The 23,717-nt window shown below is 39.2% G+C and overlaps 1 pseudogene; it reads left to right on the forward strand.

Annotated features, from left to right (window-relative positions):
• LOC145063825 (uncharacterized) overlaps positions 1 to 23,717 on the forward strand; it is a 146,219-nt pseudogene that overhangs the window by 15,465 nt on the left and 107,037 nt on the right.

The following is a 23,717-nucleotide window of genomic DNA, read 5'->3' on the forward strand; positions in this document are numbered from 1 at the left end:
GGGAGGGTTTGTACTTGGTTAATTCGGTTTAAGTTATGGTTTGGTTTCAACACTAGTGGTTGGTAGTTCGAACCCTAAGTGGGGGAGAACTAGGTATTCTTCTTGGAGGGATCATCAGTCTGTTTGAGTTTGTGATATTGGAAGAATGGTTCATAGGGATCTACGGTGTGAGTATGTGGGATCTCAATTCAAAATTTGGTCAAGTCGGGGGTATAGATCAAGCGGCTATCGGATGTAGGTGTTCACGAGGTACATAATTTTTCTCTTGGTAGGAAATAGTTGGTCAACAAGCTCGTTGTAGTCATTGTTCCCTTTCGGAATGCCAATGAATAGATGAGGACCTGCTGGGATCACGTCGATTCAGTATCTGTTGTTGAGGAATTTGTCAGCTCGTTGTATGGATTTCTATTTATAGTCTAACTTGAGCAGAGGTCAATCGGGAAATCAGTTTTGGAATTGGGTACATTCAGCTTCGTGCAGTTCTTGGTTCATTAGATCTAATGTAATGCGTTCTCAATCATTGATCATTTCGTTCATCATTCAGCGGAGATTCTCTGAGATTTTCAAGTTGTGACAGTTGAAGTTCAAGGGATGTGTTAACCTATCATTAAGTTCAGTATGTTTTATGTTCCTTTGTTCTTTGGGTATGTTTACCCTCAATGATGGTGTGGAATTTTGGTTCATAGCAGGCTCAGGTTTAGGTAGCATTTAGCATCACCTTGGAAGTCTTCTTGAGCTAGTTGCGTATTGGTGGAGTATGTTTGCTCTCAATTAAGGTATGGGGTCATATTCTGATCGTTCATAAGGATGTCTTATGTTAATGATTGAGGTTTGTCGTTTTGATAGAACTCTGATATTTCTTCCTTTTATGGACGAGGTTATGGGTGCCCTAAGGGTATGCATTTTGGTAAATTCAATATATATTGCCTAGAGGGGTGTTTATGGGATGGTCAAGATATTAATGGAGCACTTGGTTTGGATTATATGCATGGTTCTTTTGGGTTACACCTTTTGAATTGGATCAAGAGTACGATCGTTTATCTCATTCTCAGGTCGTGTGTGACCATGATTTCGTAAGGTTTTGCATTGGTAGCAGCTTGTTATGTGAGAGGAATTGTGCATGGTAAAAGAATGTGGCACTATTGCACTCGGATAGCATTGAGAGGGGTGTTAATTAAGTCCCTTCAAGGTGGTGGAATGAGGTTGATTATCTTTAGGCCCTTGTGGTGTTGTTTGTGAGTTTCCAGGCAAACGATGGGATATCGTCAAGGTTGGTGTAATACTGAAAGAAATTCCAAACATAGGCTGTGGGCCAGTGATCATGATTGTTGATTTCTTCTGCTTATAGTACTTTCAGTATTGGTGCATTGATGGAAGTCGGGAGACTCACAAATCAGTTAATTTAGATAAAGGGAAAATTAAGGTTTGTTGGGATTATCAATCGTATATCAAGAAGTCCCTATGGAATGTTTGGATTATAAATCTTGTTTGTTCGCAAGTTGTAATTAGGGGTTTGATTATCAAGGTTGGGTATCGGTTATGAAGTCTCGAATCATGAAGTTCTTTGTGAATGTCTCGAGTGATTTTCCAGGTGGGGGTACACTTGGTTTGAAAAGGATTGGAGGAAATGTGAAAATTCTTGGATTTCTCATCTTTGCTCATAGGGGCAATGGTTGAAAATGGTGTGACAGGAAGTCAAGGGTTTATTAAAGGCTTTTGGTACATATTATGGATTTGGCGTAACATCCTAAGTTTAGAAGCAAGAGTTCAGGGGTGTAAAGTGTTATTAGGAGGGTGGACTTGGCGAGTTGGAGCTATGACTCGTTGAGTCGGAGCGTGTGGAGAGCACATGATTAAGTAGCCTGACTTGCCGAGTCAGCGGCTTGACTCGACGAGTCAGTGCTGGGAAGAGAAAACCCTAATATTTAGAGTTTGCACCCTATTTAAAGGATCTATTGTCCACCCTTCAGCCCCCCTTACTACCCTTTTGAGATCCAGAAACCCTAAATCGTGAGTGAGAGTCCTTGGAAGTAATTTAGAGCTTAGATAAGTGATTTTGTGAAGAGATCTTGAAGATCAAGAACCTTGGATCAAGGAGATTTGTGGATATTCGGATTATTCTTCAGTGGGAGGTCGTTTTGGAGGTAATGAATCGTTATCTTGGCCTTCTCCTTTCTAGATCCATCTTTCATGGAGTTTTAGGGTTTGTTTGGGGATAATATGATGAGATTTTGGTGCATGAGTTATATCTAGAGTTGAAACTCCAAATCTAAGTTCTATTTGGATCCAATATACAGAAAGCCCTTTGAATTGCTATGCAAAAGCCATCCCCAATGAGTTAAGTTCCTTTCTAGCTTGGTTTTTGAATTATGGGACATGAAAGCACATAAAGGTAGCAACTTTATGTTGCTAATGCACTCTAGGGACCCAAATCTATTATTTGGAGCAAAGGAGTAGCTCTGTATCTTTCGATTATGAGAATACCCGTATGAACTCGGCGAGTCTGGGAGATGACTCGGCGAGTCGGGTCGGGGTTTGGTTCGATTAAGTTTCGAGTGAACTCGGCGAGTCTGGGAGATGACTCGGCGAGTTGGTCTAGGGTTTTAGGCTGAGTCGCGTAGTGACTCGGCGAGTCAGTTGGGAACTCGGTGAGTCGAGTCGTGTATGGTGGGTTTCAGAGTTAAGTGAACTCGGTGAGTCACTAGGTTGACTCAGCGAGTAGGGTCAACTAGGAAGGTTGACTTTGACTAGGACTGAGACTTTGACCAAGATTTGACCAGTTGACTTTCGAGGGTATGTTGGTAATTTGGGTTCTGATGGTTATGGTTTCATTGGAGTAATAAGTGGTGGTGTTCGTGGTGGTGATCGGGAGTTTTGATTCCATCACTCTAGCTTGGCAAGTGCAAGGTGAGTGTCCTCACTATACTCAAGGGTCTAAGACACCAAGGTCGGCCCTTTGATTCGTATTTGAGATAGTTACAATGTGATCTGATTACTCTGTATCCTAGTAGATAGGATGGTTGTTATGTTATTATGATTGGTTAGATATATATTCTGGTAGAGTAGAAGCGGTTATGCTTCATGACCTATAGTTAGGTCTGACTGTCTATATGCTGGTAGGAGATTACCTATTATATGTGCACATGATTGTTTGCTAGTTGTGGGGTATTCCATCCTGAGGATGATAGGACCCTAGTATGTCGCTTTAGACTGTTATATGGTTATCTAATATTGGTGCACATGTCTGATTGATAGTATGTGGGTAATCCAACCTGATGGTTGTGGGCCAGGAGTATTCCATCTCGGTAGGATGATTGGACTCATAGTAGGTGGGCATTCCAACCCGATGGTTGAGGGCCTAGGGTATTCCATCATGATGGATGATTGGACCCATAGTAGTTAGAATAGATTTAGGAGTGTGGGCATTCCAACCCAACGGTTGTAGGCCAGGAGTATTCCATCCTGGTAGGATGATTGGACTCATAGTATGTTGGCATTCCAACCTGATGGTTGAGGGCCTGGGGTATTCCATCCAGAAGGATGATTGGACCCATAGTAGTTATTGTAGGTGTAGGGACATGGCCATTCCAACCCGATGGTTGTGGGCCGGCAGTATTCCATCCGGTAGGATGATTGGACTCGTGGTATGTTGGCATTCCAACCCAATGGTTGAGGGCCAGAGGCATTCCAAACCGATGGTTGATCGGACCCATAGTATGTTGTTTTGTTACTGTATGTGTATGGTTGTATGTGTATGGGTATTTTGGGGGTAACTCACTAAGATTTCGGGCTTACAGATTCAGTGTATTGTTTCAGGTACATCAAGAGATCGTGGCAAGGCGAAGGCATGATCGTTTAACCGCTCCTCATTTTTATGCTGATGTTTCTGGGATACTCTGATAATAATCTAATTGAAAACCTTTTTGTAATAATTAATGGTTTTGGATTGTTTTTGAAAAGTTTAAATTTATTGGAAATTTTATGGATGTTACATTTGGAATTAGTGGAAATTCGCGATTGATGTGTTTGGATACTTTCCTGCGCGTTTGGCAGTGTTCATACTCAAGGTCAAGGGGTGGATTCAACATATGGATGAATTTCAGTCCAGGAATTTGGGTTTTGAAATTTAGATCTGATGGGTTTCCGGTCTTGGGAAGCATATTGATAGATTTGATTCAGTGTTTGTAGCCTTGAGAGTCCCTAGCTTTGTGGATCTTTGTAGACATTCGGTCTTAGCTAGAAAGTTGTGGAATATGCTAGCGTTGTTTATGCCCCTTTTGCAGTGGTTATCTAGCTGAGGCTCGTGTTTGGAGTTGCCTTGTTTTCGAATGAGGTGTTCAATAGAAGAGAGAGCGATGAGGAGTCCTGATTCCCTAGTGGAATCAACAAGGTAAGTCAGGGTCGGAAGGGTTCTATATTGTTCGGATGGTAAATATTTCGTAATAAATGCATTCCGAGATTGTTTTGCTTTCTTAAGAGTCAGTTGAGGTGTTGGATTTTCGGATTTTGGGAAGGTTGTGATGGTTTCTCCAGTGATGAAGTTACCAGGTCAAGGATGGTATGGGTAGTTAGTCGCCTGAATGAGCCGATGTTTAGTTCGGATCGGGTTCTGGGGAGGACCGTCTGAGTGATCCGAGGTAGAGATACGAAAACACTACCCTGGGTTAGTTACTGCAGCAGACTTCGAGGATGAAGTCTAATTCAAGTGTGGGAGAATTATAACATCCCGAAGATGAGGTCTTTGGTCTAAAGGCCATGCGTTTGGAATAAAACGCTAGGTGTTCAAATGTCAGGCGTTCTATAATGGACGTCAGATGTTTGCACATAGAGACCAAACCCAATTTTTAGGGTTTGCACCATATTTAAAGAACATTATGGCCTCAAATCCCTTCAACAATCAAACACTCCAACCTCCATCCTAATTTCGGAAACCCTAAGTGTGTATGAGAGTTTGAAGCCTTGTGCATCTTTTTGGTATCATTTTAATGTTCTTGATAGAGAAGGAAGATCATTGAAGTGATGGTGTTGCTCTCAAGCTTGTGGATCTGGACTCTTGGCATCTTGGAGCATCATTTTGTAGTATAAAGTTCTAAACCTGATCATCATATCTCTAAATCATGCTTGTGTTAGAAGTCTATGCTTATTAGCCCCATTTTCTTGGTCTTCTTGGGCAGGGGCTAACTTAGACCAAAGGAGCTGTCCTTTTGAATGTTTTACGGTAAATTAAGTGACAAAAGTATGATCTTGGACCTTCCTTTCACTCCATTCAAGTTTTGAGGTGTCTTAATTGGTTAAGGAGTTGGAATTTTTTAGCTTTTGGGCTCATTGTAACCATGCATGACCATAAAGTTTGCAACTTTATGGCTTTAGACGTTCCATTATGATTGGATCTGAAATTTAGACATGAGATCTTAGTCCATTAATACATTAGTTTGGAAGTTGGTAAGGAGCGAGCAAATGCCAGGCGTTTTCTTGGGAATGCCCGAAATTTGTATACCAGGTGTCATAGGGTGGAATGCCAGGCGTTTTCAGTAGAAGCCCAATGGATCGATTTTGGGCCTTAGGCCAATAGGGGTTTTGGGCTTAGTTTAGTTGGGCTTGCATATAAATGGCAAAATGGTCTTTTTCGCTCATCATGATGAGGAATGGACTATACCATGGGTTTAGGCTAAACCATAATTATTTATTGGCTTTGTTTCTATTTTTGGTTTAGCATGAGGAGTAGTGATCGCCGCAGATCGAGTGTTGTTTCAGCTATCATCAGTAGATGTGAGTTTTACTCACTGTACTTATGCGTCGAAGGCACCAAGACTGGTCCATTGGATTGATATCCTGGTTTACCATATGTTGCTATGATGTAGTGATTTGTTAGATCTGTATACTGGTATATAGGACGTTGCTATGTTGTAGTGAACTGTTAGATTTGTATCCTGGTATATAGGATGTTGCTATGTTGTAGTGATCTGTTAGATCTGCTTTTTGTACGTTGACTGGTTATATGTTATGTATATGTCAATATCTCATGTATGGTTGGGTTGAGGCGGACCAGTAGAGACTGATGGCCAAGAGACCTAGGGCAGCCCGGATAGACTAAAGGCCTGTGAGGCGTACTAGTCAGGCTGATGGCCCGGAAAAAGGTAAAGATATGTTGAAGTCCCGGTGAGGTGTTCTAATCATGTTGAAGGTTCTATGAGCGGTCCAGATAGTCTGTGGGCCGGTGCGGCATTCCAGTCTGGTTGAAGGCTATCTATACATGTTGTTGTTTGTTATGTGTATGTGGTGGTACTTTAGGGGAACCTTCTAAGCTTTGTGCTTATAGTTTCAGTTTATTATTTCAGGTGCTTCATATGATTATGGAAATGTGAAGGCGTTACCGTACACATCCTTGGTTTTACTACTGATTAGATCTTTGGAGACTCTGATGTTAAATCATGTTTTAGATACAATGGTTTTGTAAACACTTTCATTAGTAAATGGATTGTTTTGAAAAGTTTAAATTTATTGAAATTTTTGGGATGTTACAGATTACAGTCTACTTAGTTTATTATTGTATTTTCATAGGTGCCTTTTGTTAAGGCATGCTCAACATTTTCAGATTATTATGTACTCCTAGAATAGGGATGTTGTAATTTCCCTTTTTAGTAATAAAAATTTATGCACTATGCTATATTGTTATATATATATATATATATATATATATATATATATATATATATATATATATATATATATATATATATATATATATATATATGCAAATGACTATGATCCATGATGTCACCGCAGACGTTTCCGCCACCAGTTGTGGGTGTGACAAATTGCTATTAGAGTCATTGGCTATATAAAACATGTATATTCTTATGAGATTGCAACTATAGCTTTAGGCTCACAACTAATATTAGGTTTATCCATTAAACCTAAAAATAAAAGTATTATTAATTATATTATTGCTTGACTTGTTACGGGAGTGGTTCCTAGGATTAAAGATGTCAACGGGGTGGGTTTGGAGTGAATCACCCTTGATCCGAATCCGTTTAAGAAATTTTAAACGCGATCAGCCCCGCTATTATAACCCTCAGGATTTTAAATAATCAAATCGATATATGTATCCACCGAACCAAAAAATACCCTGTCCATTAACCCGACCCTTTTAGAATATTAAAAATACATAATTTTGATGTGTGCATTAAGTAATATTTGTCAAAAAAAAATATATCCTAAAACAAAATTCCATTACTTAATAATCAAAATCCAGTACAACAGATTATATATATATATATATATATATATATATATATATATATATATATATATATATATATATATATATATATATATATATAAGGGCAAATTACAAGTGCAGTGAATCAACAATGATCTATAGCCAACCCATTTAATAAAAGGGTAAACGGATATGGGTTGTAAAAGGGTAAAAAAAATGCAAACCCTTAAAAATCTTACGAATTTGGAGCGAATCAGGGTCAAAACTCACCCCATTTTATAGGTCTACCTAGGATGGAGACATTGTTTGGTGTTTTGGATTTTAGAACGGCTATATGTCAAAATGTTTCTGCCCTCCGATTGTGCTGACCTATCCTTACTTGATAGTAACGAATTACTGGACAAAAATTAATAATACACCCAACAAACACAAATTATATATAGAGTTATATAATACAAAAAACTCGGACCCTCAATGAGAATACAACTCAAGTATTTAGGTAAAATACATTATCTAAAGTTAGTACAGTAATAGGCCAAACCACAACTAAATGTAGGTTGATTACCTATTCTTAATTAAGAACAGACCGATGCACAACTAAATTTGGATATGATAGTTGATAAACTAAATGCTTGAGAGTTGTAAGGATTGGAGAAATGATTCCAAGATACATAGCCGTAATTAACACTTTCAAATGAATTTAGTCATTGACACTCACATTTTTATGAATAACAAAGTGTTTCATACAACTGATACTTCCTTTACACCAATCATAAATAAGACAGAATCATGCCTCCAAGATGAGTTCTTAGACGTCACCCAGGACCGACACCAACCACAACAACAACACCATATACAACGCTTGTAATGGACTCAGAAGCAATTGAATTGATTGTTGCACAATGACTCACAAAATGCCTAGAAACCTACAGAATCACTAGAAACACAGGATTCGAACAAAGTTAGTGGTGGAGGCGGAAGTGGAAGTAACTCTCACAGTGATCACAGAGGAAATTCAAGAACCTACAAATACAAAGAATTTATGGACTACAAGTCAAGGTCTTTCTATGGTGACAAAGGAGTAGTGTGCTTGAAAAGGTGAATACAAAAGATGGAATCCGTGTTCCACATCAGCTTATGTGTTAGTGATTGCAGGGTAAAATTATACCATGCACTTTCATGGATGTCACACTTACGTGGTGGAACGACTGCGCCAAGACAATAGGAATCGACCCAACCTATTCCATCTCTTGGGACTAGCTTAAACAAATTATCATCGAAGAATATTGTGCAAGGACCTAAGTGCAAAAACTAGAGCAAGAGATCTGGGATTTGAAAATTAAGGGATTGAATATTGTAGCTTATAGCCTTATATCACTCAATTTAATGTTCTTTCCACCCTATGTCCGGTCCTTATCACCCCAGAATATAAAAAGATTGAGATCTAGCCCCACAAATCCAAGGAATAGTCATTACTATGGGACCTATCACTTTTAACAGTGTCAAGAGATTGGCCTGTAATTTAACTGACTAGGGAATCTGTCAATGAACCCTGGTCTAAAAGTGTGATACTACACAGACTGGGGATCATAGGAGGAATTAGGAATCTGTGGATATATAGAACGTCAAAAACAGAGTTCGTATGCAAAAGTTATGACAATCCAAAGAAAACGGATGGATGAGCGACAGTTCGAGACCTGTAATTTTAATAACTAACATTAAAATGTTTCATTAGGTGCCTTAAACTATGAATTTGTAATTTCAAACAGTTTTCCCTAATCACCATTAAATATAGTATTTGATTCTAAAACTAACTCATTTTTCCCAAACAACCAACACTGCAGTGGATAAGATTAAGGAAGAGCAATACCGACTTTCCCCTTAAATAATCTTCCAACGATTTGTTAGGTTAGCTATACGACTCGTCCCAAGTCATTTCTTCCAAATAGATCCAACTTTCATAATTTTTTTATGACATGAGATTTCTGTATGGACATTTACTCTGATCTTACATCACTTAACTTTTTTCCAAAGCTTATTTGTTGTCAATTACACTGATCACACAAGCATTTTCTTATAATGATTTGCTCGTATGTTAAGTTTCGAACTTATTTGAAAATGAAGACACCTATGAAGCTTATGAAAAGAGGACCTTCATTACTTCTCAACTAGTAGTTGATTGTAATTCACGAGAAATCACACAAGCACTTTGATATCTCTCTTTATGTCGAAGGAAGAGTATTTTTTCCAATGATCTTGCTTCTTTATATAAATGATTCTTTGATAGCACAATGCCCAAAATTTTCTTATTTTGATTGTATCTTTTCTTTTGGTACAACAAAGCACTAAAATCCTTGAGGTTATGGGTATTATTGACTCAAACCAATATTTCACAAAGTCTAGCTTATGATTTTACTTACAATCCCCAAAAATGAATGAGGCCCAACCTTAGTTGATGGTGTCTTGGTTCCTAGCAAAGCTTTGTGGCGGTTCAATTCTTTTGGGGATGATGAAGTATCTATTGGATGTGACATTCCATTTACTTCTCGTGGATCAAGAAAAAGTGATCATCACTTTTACACGAGGTGGCCCAGGGTAATGACGGCTCAATAAACTGCTTTACACATGGCATTGGATAATTGGGATATTATTTGAATTTGAAAATGACTCCGGTTATAAAAGACGGCATGATCATTCAATTTACCTTTTCTGATTCCCGGTATTTACGCAAAAGCCTAACTTCTCTTTGCAATCAATTTTCAAATTCTCTCTAGATCACTCAAAATGTCGACTGCAAACCCAATTGTTGATCAATTCAACACAAACGATGATAACGTCTCCCAACCAAACATGAAAGTTTAATGCAACAATTTGTGGTTAAATCCTCTGATCAACAATTACCCAGACGAATTTTAGATGCTTGTTCAAGTGATAAATGATTCAATACTTACTCATGCATTGACGATTTCTTTTGTCGTTCCGATGAAATGGTTGTCTCTTGCTGCTTCAACTACTTTGTATAACAAATAAACGGGAATCATAACTTTCCAGATGGAATCGAACAAGAGTAAATGGTTGAATAAGAAGGACTTTGCTCAAATTCTAAAACTACCGTCTGATGGAGTGTTTGAGGAGGTTATGAGTAAACAAGTATTGCACATGCTTAATGAAATGGGGTATTAGCCTTCTGTTTCTCTTGTAAGCAATTTCAAGAAATCAACTCTTGCTAGTATATGGAATGTCTTTTTTTGGAATAACCCTTTTATGCCTAACTGGTAGAAGTTCTAGTCACAATAAGGGCAAACTCAAATTATACTTCGCTATTATGGGCTAAACTTGTGTCATCAATCAAGCATTATAAGAAGAAGACTGAAGTTTAGAGTGCTCGATTCTGGAGTCTGATTTTACATGAAGTTTATAGCCATGCACGTATTCCAGTACCTAAAGATGGTATGGTTGCCACATTCTCATAGTTATACATTCCTAAATTAGCAATTGATGATGTAGCCATGTTTCCTGTTGTTGGTCGTATTCTGAATGCTATGCTTAATTTGGTATCTCCTACTAATAAGCTCTTGGTTCAAAATAAAGCTTGTATGGATCCAACTCCTACATGGGTTCTTCCTAAAACGGTTGCGGAATTTTTTCCCAAAATAAAATATGATAACCTTTTATCAAAACATTTCTCAAAGAGAATGTATTTCCATTAAATAATAAAACCTCGGGATGTCATATTCCGATACAGACCAAAAGCATAAACAATATAAAATAGACCTTACAATAGTTATTCAACTACTGATCTATAATCCAAAACCTCTCGTCAAGTCCACCAACTTATACTCTTGTGTCTTTACCTGTAATGCAAACAAAACTGAGTGGGTCAGGCTTGGGAGCCTGGTGAGCATATAGGGTTTTCAACCCACAATAATATAATTATTATATTCAACCATCAAACAATCAACCCAATTACCCATCCCCATTATCTCCTTTATTTCTTAGGATTTTACCCTAAGAATTCAACTACCCGTCATTCATCCATTCCTAGGATTGACCTAAGGAATTAGCACAAAAATCTATTGCTACATAAGGCGCATCTACCAACATCATCCTTTAAGCGCCTCTGCCAGGATTACGTCATACACTATGAGGCGCGATTGCCAGGTTTATGACATTTTCTTTTAGGCGCATCTGCCGACATTATCTTATAAGCGCATCTGCCAAGATTACCCTATAAGCGCATCTGCTATTATTATGACAATCTCTATTTGGCGCATCTGCCGACATTATCCTATAAGCGCATCTGCCAGAATTACTCTATAAGCGCATCTGCTATTATTATGACAATCTCTATTTGGCGCATCTGCCGACATTATTCTCCAGCACATCTGCTAATTTTATGACATTCTTTAATTGGTGCATCTACCAATATCATTCTTAATCATCTTTCATACCTCATCACTTTATCACATACCAACTATCTCATCTACCCATGTTCTACCCAACATATTTGTAGATATAGAATACACATACAGTTTAACTCATTTAAAAACTATATAAAACATTCATTCCATACTCATCTCAAATAAACAACAATATATAAACACATAGCACGTATTTTATACCAAATACTTCATATTTATGTGTTAGAAGAAAGTAACCATACACTCTCCCAAACATATACTTAATACATTCAAACAATACTTGTATTATACCCGTGTTTATGAAAGGGACTATACACCCACACATATAAACAACTTTATATTATAAACGTAGCACGTATTTCATAGAAAATACTTAATAATTATGCGTTAGAAGAAAATAACTACACACTCACCTGATCAGAAGATGATCGGACAGCACTACGACTTGCAGAAGTAGTAATCCTCAGCAGATCTGGTAGATCTCTTAAAAAATCGAACTTCTCGCGGGCAGAGCTTCGGCTCGGGAACCGCACTTCTCGGGATCTTCGGGATCTCGGGACTCGCCTCGGGGCTCGAGTATGATACCGGGGCTTCGGGGTATTTCTGGCGCGCAAATCGATGCAAAACGGGAGACAGAAGAGAGAAAATAGCAACCCTAAACGGCTGGCCCTTCAAATCTATTTATAGGGCAAATTTGGCCCTTGCCACGTCGTGGGCTTGGTCGTCACTGCATGCGTCATCCCAAGTTGCATCTGGGGGCCTCCCGGAGGTGTCAGGACACTTGCCACGTCGTGGCAACCTTGTTCCACGTCGTGGGCTCTTACAGTTTTGGGGTTTCGCGCCCCGAACTTCAGAAATTCATAACTTTCGCATACGAACTCCGTTTTCGACGTTCTTTATATCGCCGCGAAGGTGAGATTATGCTCTACAACTCTCGTTTAGACTCCATTGGCTAATTTTGAATTGATTTTTAATATATTATAAGTATATTACTTATATAGTATTTTTAGTAGGCCGGGACAGGAAAACTTCGTTCGAAATTCATAACTCCTTCATTTGAACTCCGTTTTCGTCTGTCTTTTTATCGTTGGACTACTATCGAAGAAATCTTCGACTCTCTTTTAGATTACTAAGGATAGATATCTATCTACCTTAAATTCACTATTTACCTCGCGCTGGGTCGCGCTAGGTCGTGTCAGTTCTGTCGCGAAACTTTGACAGGTCATAACTTCTTCGTTATAACTCGGATTTTGGCGTTCTTTATATGCACGGAATCCTTGTGACATATACTACAACTTGGTTAAGATTAATCCTTCTAAATAATATTGCATCAAAAAGTCATTTTTGACGCTTATCGTCTCTAAATTGGCTAGCCCTGATCTACGGGCGTTACAATTATCTCCCCCTTAGGATGATTACATCCCGGAATCATCAACGAAAATAGAACTTGTATAATGATTCCATACGCTATCTCTTCATCCTATGTATTAACCGTAAATTCTCTGTTTCCCCGAAAGAGTATTTAACTCTATGGCTTTCTTGACCGCAAACGATGCCCAATCTTGCATCTGCTTATTGTACTATGTTGTACTTTAAATCGTAACCTTCACGTTACCAAATAAGTCCTCATTGTGGACTCCTTCTTCTTCTCAGGATAATTACTTTCATTTATCTATTGTAACAAACCGATGGGTCGTGCTCTATCGACCTCTCATCGCACGATGCGACGCTTAGACTCGGTCTTTAATAAAGTTAAATTCCAGAATGGAATATACCTTCCTTCATATTCTAATGTGATATAATCATATTTCAGCATGTAGCATTTCTACCTACAAACTTCTTTTAACAACGAGCGCGACACTATCAATCGCATTAACATCAACCTTCTGACTTAAGTCAGATGTTACATCTAACTTGGTCCTCTAGACCACGTAACATACTCTTCGTAGTCGAACTCAAATTTAAACATGACCACTAGGGTCGGAACAAGAACCATCTTACTAGTCGTTACCGAAACAAGGGTAATGACACACTTGAACAAAACGGAATCAATTACTAGTTTCTTGGTAACCTTGTGACTTTCCCTGATCCAAGTGCGAGTCCTGTGCTTCCGGTAGTATATGCATCTACTACCTTTCACACCAACTCATACTCGTCCCAAGTATTGTCCCGCAGTCGACCAAGTCACCATACAAGAAAATCACAAAACAATTTAACACATACGAATGTGTCCAAGTAATCATAAACAATTTTCCCTAGACTCTACTAGGACTTTTTCATTGCTCAATCTTCAATAATCAACTCTACTTCAACTCGATTGGTGATGAAAATATCAGACGATGAGACAACTTCAAGAATTTCACCAATCGTTCCATCATCCTGCCAATCGAAGGTGTACTTCAGACGTACCATACTCCTCTAAACGTACTTTTATTTCATAGACACACTCTAAAGGCAAGATACCACTCTTACGATATCTTCTGATAGGTGTCATCCACTATCATAAGCCTTCTTCATTTCCTTCATTTACTCAAATCTCTACAAGTCTTCACCATGACCTCTTGTACATCCAAGCAGACATTCGGTGTACCAAGCGAGAATTTTTAAGATAAGAAAGTTTTTTAATTACGATAAACGTATAAATCACCTTGTCACCCCGAAACGTTTACATGCTAGTTCTAATTACATAGTCGTACGCTTAGAATCCTAAACACATAGATTCGAACAGATAATAGCATCAATTTAGCTATCACACAAAACAATTAGCACATAAAAGCATTTTAGGCATCATTCCTAAAATAAACTAGTGCTTGTGTCAATTTATGTAACATACACGTTTTGAAATCGTGTTTTAAGTAAATAATATTATGAAATATTATGTGAATTTGAATGTTGAGTTCTAACAGATAGTTTTTACTAGAATTGAAGTAAAACTATGCTTAGAATCATTCAGAAAGTATTGGAAGTCTTATGAGATTCCAATTAAAAGCCAAATAGTGAAATATAGCAAAAATATAAAATCTGGAATAAGTAAAATTTTATTATTGAAAGTTATAGATAATCTCGTTAGAAACATTTAGGCGAAAACCTCATCAAAATCCGAGTTATAACGAAGAAGTTATGACCAAACCAAGTTCCGTGATAAATCCGGAAAATACCTTGTCGCGTAAAAATTTAGTTTTCGATAAACTAGTTTTTAGCCTTAGTGATGTAAATGAAAGTTGTAGAACTCGTGAAAATAATCAACTTTCATATAAAGACCGTTTGAATCTGACTTCGTATGAGGAAGTTATGATTTTTCGAAGTTTCAGCTTAGCAGTAGACAGCTAAAAACTCGAATTTTAGATCGAGTGATTTTTAGCCGACACAACCTAAACGAGAATTGAAGGTCTCGTCATTAGTAGTGCAACGGTAAAAAGTCTGACGAAAACGGACGTCGGATGAAGAAGTTATGAATTTTTAACGGATTTTCCTGTCCCGGTCTGTTAAAAATAATAATATTAAAATTAAAGTCAAAATTAGCCGACGAAGTCTAAACGAAAGTTGTAGAGCATAATTCTAGCTTCGCGTGGATATAAAGAACGTCAAAAACGGAGCTCGTATGCGAAAGTTATGGATTTTAGAAGTTTTTGCACATTTTTCAAGAAAATTCGCATGAATAGTGAAACGCCACGTCACCCTCGCTCGGAGTTGGCCACGTATCCGAAGCTGCTGCGTGGCAATGCCCGAGAAGCGACGCGTGTCGCACAGGAGTCCGAAGTCGTCACGTGGTACTCGCATGCCTGCCTCGTGCCCTACTCGCGTGTCGCATGCTGATTCGACCGAGGGTGCGGTCCAATGGCTATCCGACGCGCCTCGCATTGATCACCCTCGCATGCGCAACCCACCTGCGAGCCACCTGCTGTCCGAGCTGAAGACCGAGCCGAAGACCCAGCCGATGACGCGCCTGAAGCTGATGACTCCTCGCATCCGAGCCTCGCTGGAGCCCTGCGAAGCTGCCATCTGGTCCGAACCTCGCAGCCGCCTGTCTCCTTCCCTTCGCTTCGGATCCGAAGCTCAGCCCTATATAAGGGGTGCGAGCCCTCTCGGCTAGTTTTAGAAATTTGGCATTTTCACCCCCTCTTTCAATATTTTTACGATCCCGACATCCCCCAAAGCCCCGATACTGATTCTAAAGCCCGAAACACGCCTTGAGACTCTCGAGAATCCCGAAAAATTTATCTTTTCGGTTTCGAAGCTCTACCTTCGCAGAGCCCGGTTTTCAAGAAAATTCCCGGTTTTCAACAACGAAAGTCATATTTAGAGCCGAAGTACTGCCCAAATTAATATTTTAGCCCCCGGTTATTTCACGGTGAGTTTAATATATAGAAATAATTGTATGTTATGTGTTATATGTGCTACGTGCTTTTTAGTGTTATTATTCCGGGTTATTTTCCCGGGTTATTTTTAATTGCTATTTTTAATAGCAACGAAATACCTTTGACCATGTGATCAGTGAAAGGACTTAGATTCACGTTGGTACTGGTATGTAGCCTCTGGCCATGTGGAACATGTCTCCGTAAGAGAATGAATTCTATTCTATGGTAGTGGCAGAAGGTTAGATAGGGCTATAAGCCTGAAATCTACCGAAATGTTAATCCGAAGTTGTATATCTTCTGTGCCGTTTGGGCCAAAGCTTTATTGATGTATATCAAGCACGGAAATTGTTATGTCTCATTGATTGTATATCTTTAAATCAAATCAATGATCGATATAGAATGTTTGTCACATAATTTACATATGCCCTTGTTGTTCCTTGTTCCTCTTTGCTTCTGCCCTACTAAAGTATATATATGGCATAACGTTATATTGTATCTATTATTGAACTCACTAAGCGTGTCCGCTTACCCTCTCGATGTTTAACAAATTGCAGGAGATAAACATCCAGTATAGTTATACACTGGTAGAAGATTTTTGAATAGTTTGAAACTATTGTATCGATGGAAGCTTATGAATAGTTTGAAACTATTGTATTTTGCACTCCCATATGTATAAAACTATAGAATCCTGGGAAGTTATGTAATATATAACACTTTAAAATAGTCGGTTTGTATCCAGTAGTTTGTAATCTCTTTATCAATGTAAAATATTGTTTTTATGAATATGCAAGTAGCATGTTTTGGAGTAACTATATTGTCGAGTATGAAAGTTTGGGTCTTTCATAAATACGAAAGTTAGGGTCTTTCAATCATGGTATCAGAGCAGTAGTTTGAGTGAACTAAATTCCACGGATTGGTATTTAGACTTAAACTATTGAAAGTTCAATATATGAACTAAATCATTATAAGTATAGGGATACAAACCATAGGAAATATATAAGTAAAAGTATTAGGTAATAATAAACCCTAATATTCTAAAATACAATGTTACTCCGTATTGCAGGGCAATGGCTGAACAGGTTAGTAGCCATACCCCTGAGGTTGGTGGAGGTCCTCAACCCGAGGAAGTGAATACTCCAGTATCTCCTCGCGAGGAGCGACTCTTGGGTAAACTTACCGGTGTTATTCGACAGACTCTCGAAGAACACAAAAAGAATGGTGATAAGGGTAAAGAGAAAGCCACTGGAGAATCTTCAAAAGGAGAGGTGAAGCGTCCCTCATTCAAAGATTTCAAGAGTAGTGGTGCTACAGAGTTTTCCGGTGTTCTCAATCCCATTATTGTTCTTACTTGGATCCAGAACACAGAGAAAGTGTTTCGTATTTCTCATGTGGATAATGAAGACAAGGCTAACTATGCTTCCGCAATGCTCATCGGAGAAGCATTGGTCTGGTGGGAAGCAACATATGAAGCTCTCAACGGGTTTGACCAGGAGAATTTAGCTTGGGAAATGTTTAAAACTCGTTTGCTAGAGAAGTATTGTCCTCTAGACATGAGGAGGAGATTGGAGAAGGAATTCCTCGAGCTTAAACAAGGAGGAATGACTGTGAATGAGTATGAAACTCAGTTTAATCAAAGAGCAAGGTTTGCTACAAAGTATATTCCAACTGAAGACGAGAAAATTCAGTTATTCATGGAGGGACTACGACACGAAATCCACGATTTCGTTGCCAATCGAGAAGTTCTGTCATTCGATAAAGCCGTTGAATATGCTCGAAGACGTGAGCATGACTTAGAAATACGTGGTGCCACTATTACTGCTCCGAAGCAACCACGTACTGAAAGAACTGTTCCTTCTTTTCTACCAGCTCAATCCGTTCGGACTAATCCTGGTAATCAAGTTCAAACTCAAAGTGTCTCTCGTGGACGCGGTAGATCACAATCTTTTTCTATGCAATCGCCTTCATGTCGTATTTGTGGAAGGAATCATCCGGGCCAATGCAAAATAGACAAGGAATCCATTGTCTGTTATGGATGCGGAGAAAAGGGTCATATAAAGCCAGCTTGCCCAAGAAAGGATGTTACTTGTTATGCATGTGGTATTACTGGCCACAAGAAGCGTTTTTGCCCTACTCTTACTAGTCAGATGACGGGAAGTCAAGCTTCTGTTCAACAACCGGCGAGAAGCCAAGTCCCTGCTCAACAATCAAAGGGTACTCCAACTAAAAAGGAGGAGGTGCCGAAAGCTAGGGGTCGTGCATTTCAGATTACCTCAGAGGAGGCACGCGAGGACCCGAATGTTGTGACGGGTACATTTCTTGTCAACTCTAGACCTGCTCACATCTTATTTGATTCTGGTGCCTCAGATTCTTTTGTGTCTTACGAATTTGCGCATTCCTTTCAAATTGCTTGCTTTGTACTCGCGCAACCATTTCACGTAGATACTGCGGGAAGTATATCATTACTTGCTGATAAAGTCTATAGGGATTGTGTTATGGAAATTGAAGGCTATACTTTTCTCGCTAACCTGATCCCTATCTCCTTGCCCAACTTTGATATTATTCTCGGCATGGATTGGTTATCAAAGAACCACGCTGAACTCTTGTGCTATGAAAAGATAGTACGCATTCCTATTGAAGGGGAGAATCATATCTATGTCTACGGTGAACAAAGACTCTTAAAAATAATCTCTTTCCTTAAAGCTCGTAAATTCATATCGAAAGGATGTTCTATCTATCTAGCATACACAGTTGATGTCTCAAAAGAGGAGAAGAAAACTGTAAATGATGTTCCCGTTGTTAACGAATATCCTGACGTTTTCCCTGACGACTTGCCTCGCCTTCCTCCGAATAGGCAAGTAGAATTTCGAATTGACCTTGTGCCTGGTGCTGCTCCGATTGCAAAGACTCCTTATCGTCTTGCGCCAGCTGAGATGAAAGAAATGATGATCCAACTGCAAGAACTACTTGACAGGGGTTTCATTCGACCGAGTACCTCTCCCTGGGGTGCTCCGGTACTATTTGTCAAGAAGAAAGATGGATCGATGCGGATGTGCATTGATTATCGTGAGCTGAATAAGGTGACTATCAAGAACAAGTACCCACTACCTCGCATCGACGATTTGTTCGATCAACTTCAGGGTGTTAGCTATTTCTCAAAAATTGATTTAAGATCTGGCTATCATCAGTTGAAAGTTCACGAGCAAGATGTACCGAAGACTGCTTTTCGTACTCGATATGGACATTATGAATTCCTTGTTATGCCGTTTGGTTTAACAAACGCTCCGGCTGTATTCATGGATATGATGAATCGGGTATGCCGCCCAATGCTCGATAAATCAGTCATCGTATTCATTGATGATATTCTAATCTATTCCAAGTCTGAAGCTGATCATGCCATTCATATTTGTGCGGTATTGGAACTTCTTCGAAAGGAGAAACTATATGCTAAATTCTCGAAATGTGAATTTTGGCTTCGCCAAGTTCAATTTCTCGGCCATGTTATTTCTAGTGATGGTGTATCCGTGGATCCTATCAAAATCGAAGCCATTCAAAATTGGGAAGTGCCCCGTAATGCTTCCGAAATTCGTAGTTTCTTAGGTCTCGCGGGATATTACCGGAGATTCATTAAAGACTTTTCTCGTATAGCCGTACCTCTCACGAGTCTTACACGGAAAGAAGTGAAGTTCGAATGGGGTGAAACCCAAGAAAGAGCTTTCTCAACTCTAAAAGATCTTTTGACTCATGCTCCAATCTTATCACTCCCAGAAGGTGATGATGATTTCTCCGTATATAGCGATGCTTCAAGATTGGGACTCGGTTGTGTGTTGATGCAATGTGGCAAAGTAATAGCCTATGCCTCAAGACAACTGAAAGATTATGAAAAGAATTATCCCACTCATGATCTCGAACTCGCTGCAGTGGTATTTGCCCTAAAACTTTGGAGGCATTATCTTTTTGGTACAAAGTGCCAATTATTTACCGACCACAAAAGTCTCAAGTACATATTCAGTCAGCAAACTTTGAATATGAGACAACAACGAGCCATGGAGCTGATCAAAGATTATGATTGTGAAATCCTATATCACCCTGGAAAAGCTAACGTGGTTGCTGATGCACTTAGCAGAAAAGTTTATCGCAATAGTATGTGTTATGCCATTACTCATACTACAGTAAAATTCACTATTTTAGATGAATTAGAGAAATGGCAAGAAGAGGCCCTAAAGCCAGAAAATGTGAAGAAAGAAGGGATGATACATTATAATGATGCTCTACTTGATGATCCGCAAGGATTAAAAGTATTCAAGAATCGGTTGTGGATTCCAAAGATCGGTGGATTGAGACAGAAGATTTTAGATGAAGCCCATAAATCTAAACTGTCAATCCATCCTGGTACAAGTAAAATGTACTATGATGTAAGAGCTGATTATTGGTGGCCTGGATTAAAGAGAGACATTGGAAGATATATACAAGAATGCTTAGTATGCTTACAAGTCAAAGCAGAGCACCAAAAGCCTTATGGAACCCCAGAAAGTCTTAGTGTTCCTGTATGGAAATGGGAGGAATTGTCCATGGATTTCATTACCAAATTGCCAAAGACTGCTAGACAGCATGATAGCATTTGGGTAATTGTCGACCGCCTGACTAAAAGCGCTCATTTTCTTGCCATGCGTGAAACGGCCCCAATGGAGAAATACGCACAAGTATACTTGGATGAAATTGTGGCAAGACATGGTGTGCCACTAAAGATCATCTCCGATCGTGATACTCGCTTCACTTCTCACTTTTGGGCGAGTATGCAACGTGAATTAGGATCTCGAGTTGCTCTCAGCACAGCATATCATCCCCAGACAGATGGTCAAACGGAGAGAACAATCCAAACAGTAGAAGATATGCTTCGTGCATGTGTCTTGGAGTTCGGTGGTAACTGGGATAAATACTTACCTCTTGTCGAATTCTCGTATAATAATAGTTACCACGCTTCAATCAAAATGCCACCATATGAAGCATTATATGGTCGCAAGTGTCGTACTCCATTATGTTGGCGAGACATAGGACAGAAGATCCTTGGAGGCCCTGAAATGATTCAAGACACCACCGACAAAATTCAAATCGTACGAGAAAGAATGAAAGCGGCCCAGGATCGACAAAAGTCCTATACAGAAAAGAGAAGACGACCCATAGAATTCCAAGTGGGTGATTTCGTGATGCTGAAGGTATCTCCATGGAAAGGCCTTATGAGATTCGGGAAGAAAGGAAAGTTAAGTCCTAGATTTGTTGGTCCTTTCAAAATCATCCTGAGAATTGGAAAGCAAGCATACCGCTTAGGATTACCTGAAGATTTGGCAGGTATTCATGATGTGTTTCATGTTAGCTATCTGCGCAAATGCTTGAGCATCAATGATGAGACAGTTCCATTATCTGAAGTGAAATTGGATAATAAGTTAAGATATGTAGAAGAGCCGGAAGAGATCGTGAATGAAAGAACAACTAATCTACGTAATAAAGAAGTGGAGTTGGTGCTTGTCAAGTGGAAACACCATCGAGGCCCAAATTATACTTGGGAAAATAAGAATGAGATAAGAGCAAAATATCCCCATTTATTTTAATCGATGTAATTTCGGGGACGAAATCCTCAAAAGGAGGAGGTATTTGTAACATACACGTTTTGAAATCGTGTTTTAAGTAAATAATATTATGAAATATTATGTGAATTTGAATGTTGAGTTCTAACAGATAGTTTTTACTAGAATTGAAGTAAAACTATGCTTAGAATCATTCAGAAAGTATTGGAAGTCTTATGAGATTCCAATTAAAAGCCAAATAGTGAAATATAGCAAAAATATAAAATCTGGAATAAGTAAAATTTTATTATTGAAAGTTATAGATAATCTCGTTAGAAACATTTAGGCGAAAACCTCATCAAAATCCGAGTTATAACGAAGAAGTTATGACCAAACCAAGTTCCGTGATAAATCCGGAAAATACCTTGTCGCGTAAAAATTTAGTTTTCGATAAACTAGTTTTTAGCCTTAGTGATGTAAATGAAAGTTGTAGAACTCGTGAAAATAATCAACTTTCATATAAAGACCGTTTGAATCTGACTTCGTATGAGGAAGTTATGATTTTTCGAAGTTTCAGCTTAGCAGTAGACAGCTAAAAACTCGAATTTTAGATCGAGTGATTTTTAGCCGACACAACCTAAACGAGAATTGAAGGTCTCGTCATTAGTAGTGCAACGGTAAAAAGTCTGACGAAAACGGACGTCGGATGAAGAAGTTATGAATTTTTAACGGATTTTCCTGTCCCGGTCTGTTAAAAATAATAATATTAAAATTAAAGTCAAAATTAGCCGACGAAGTCTAAACGAAAGTTGTAGAGCATAATTCTAGCTTCGCGTGGATATAAAGAACGTCAAAAACGGAGCTCGTATGCGAAAGTTATGGATTTTAGAAGTTTTTGCACATTTTTCAAGAAAATTCGCATGAATAGTGAAACGCCACGTCACCCTCGCTCGGAGTTGGCCACGTATCCGAAGCTGCTGCGTGGCAATGCCCGAGAAGCGACGCGTGTCGCACAGGAGTCCGAAGTCGTCACGTGGTACTCGCATGCCTGCCTCGTGCCCTACTCGCGTGTCGCATGCTGATTCGACCGAGGGTGCGGTCCAATGGCTATCCGACGCGCCTCGCATTGATCACCCTCGCATGCGCAACCCACCTGCGAGCCACCTGCTGTCCGAGCTGAAGACCGAGCCGAAGACCCAGCCGATGACGCGCCTGAAGCTGATGACTCCTCGCATCCGAGCCTCGCTGGAGCCCTGCGAAGCTGCCATCTGGTCCGAACCTCGCAGCCGCCTGTCTCCTTCCCTTCGCTTCGGATCCGAAGCTCAGCCCTATATAAGGGGTGCGAGCCCTCTCGGCTAGTTTTAGAAATTTGGCATTTTCACCCCCTCTTTCAATATTTTTACGATCCCGACATCCCCCAAAGCCCCGATACTGATTCTAAAGCCCGAAACACGCCTTGAGACTCTCGAGAATCCCGAAAAATTTATCTTTTCGGTTTCGAAGCTCTACCTTCGCAGAGCCCGGTTTTCAAGAAAATTCCCGGTTTTCAACAACGAAAGTCATATTTAGAGCCGAAGTACTGCCCAAATTAATATTTTAGCCCCCGGTTATTTCACGGTGAGTTTAATATATAGAAATAATTGTATGTTATGTGTTATATGTGCTACGTGCTTTTTAGTGTTATTATTCCGGGTTATTTTCCCGGGTTATTTTTAATTGCTATTTTTAATAGCAACGAAATACCTTTGACCATGTGATCAGTGAAAGGACTTAGATTCACGTTGGTACTGGTATGTAGCCTCTGGCCATGTGGAACATGTCTCCGTAAGAGAATGAATTCTATTCTATGGTAGTGGCAGAAGGTTAGATAGGGCTATAAGCCTGAAATCTACCGAAATGTTAATCCGAAGTTGTATATCTTCTGTGCCGTTTGGGCCAAAGCTTTATTGATGTATATCAAGCACGGAAATTGTTATGTCTCATTGATTGTATATCTTTAAATCAAATCAATGATCGATATAGAATGTTTGTCACATAATTTACATATGCCCTTGTTGTTCCTTGTTCCTCTTTGCTTCTGCCCTACTAAAGTATATATATGGCATAACGTTATATTGTATCTATTATTGAACTCACTAAGCGTGTCCGCTTACCC

The sequence above is a fragment of the Lactuca serriola genome, chromosome 7 (genome assembly GCF_051521515.1).
Source record: "Lactuca serriola cultivar US96UC23 chromosome 7, Lser_US96UC23_V15, whole genome shotgun sequence".
In the NCBI taxonomy this organism is placed as follows: domain Eukaryota; kingdom Viridiplantae; phylum Streptophyta; class Magnoliopsida; order Asterales; family Asteraceae; genus Lactuca; species Lactuca serriola.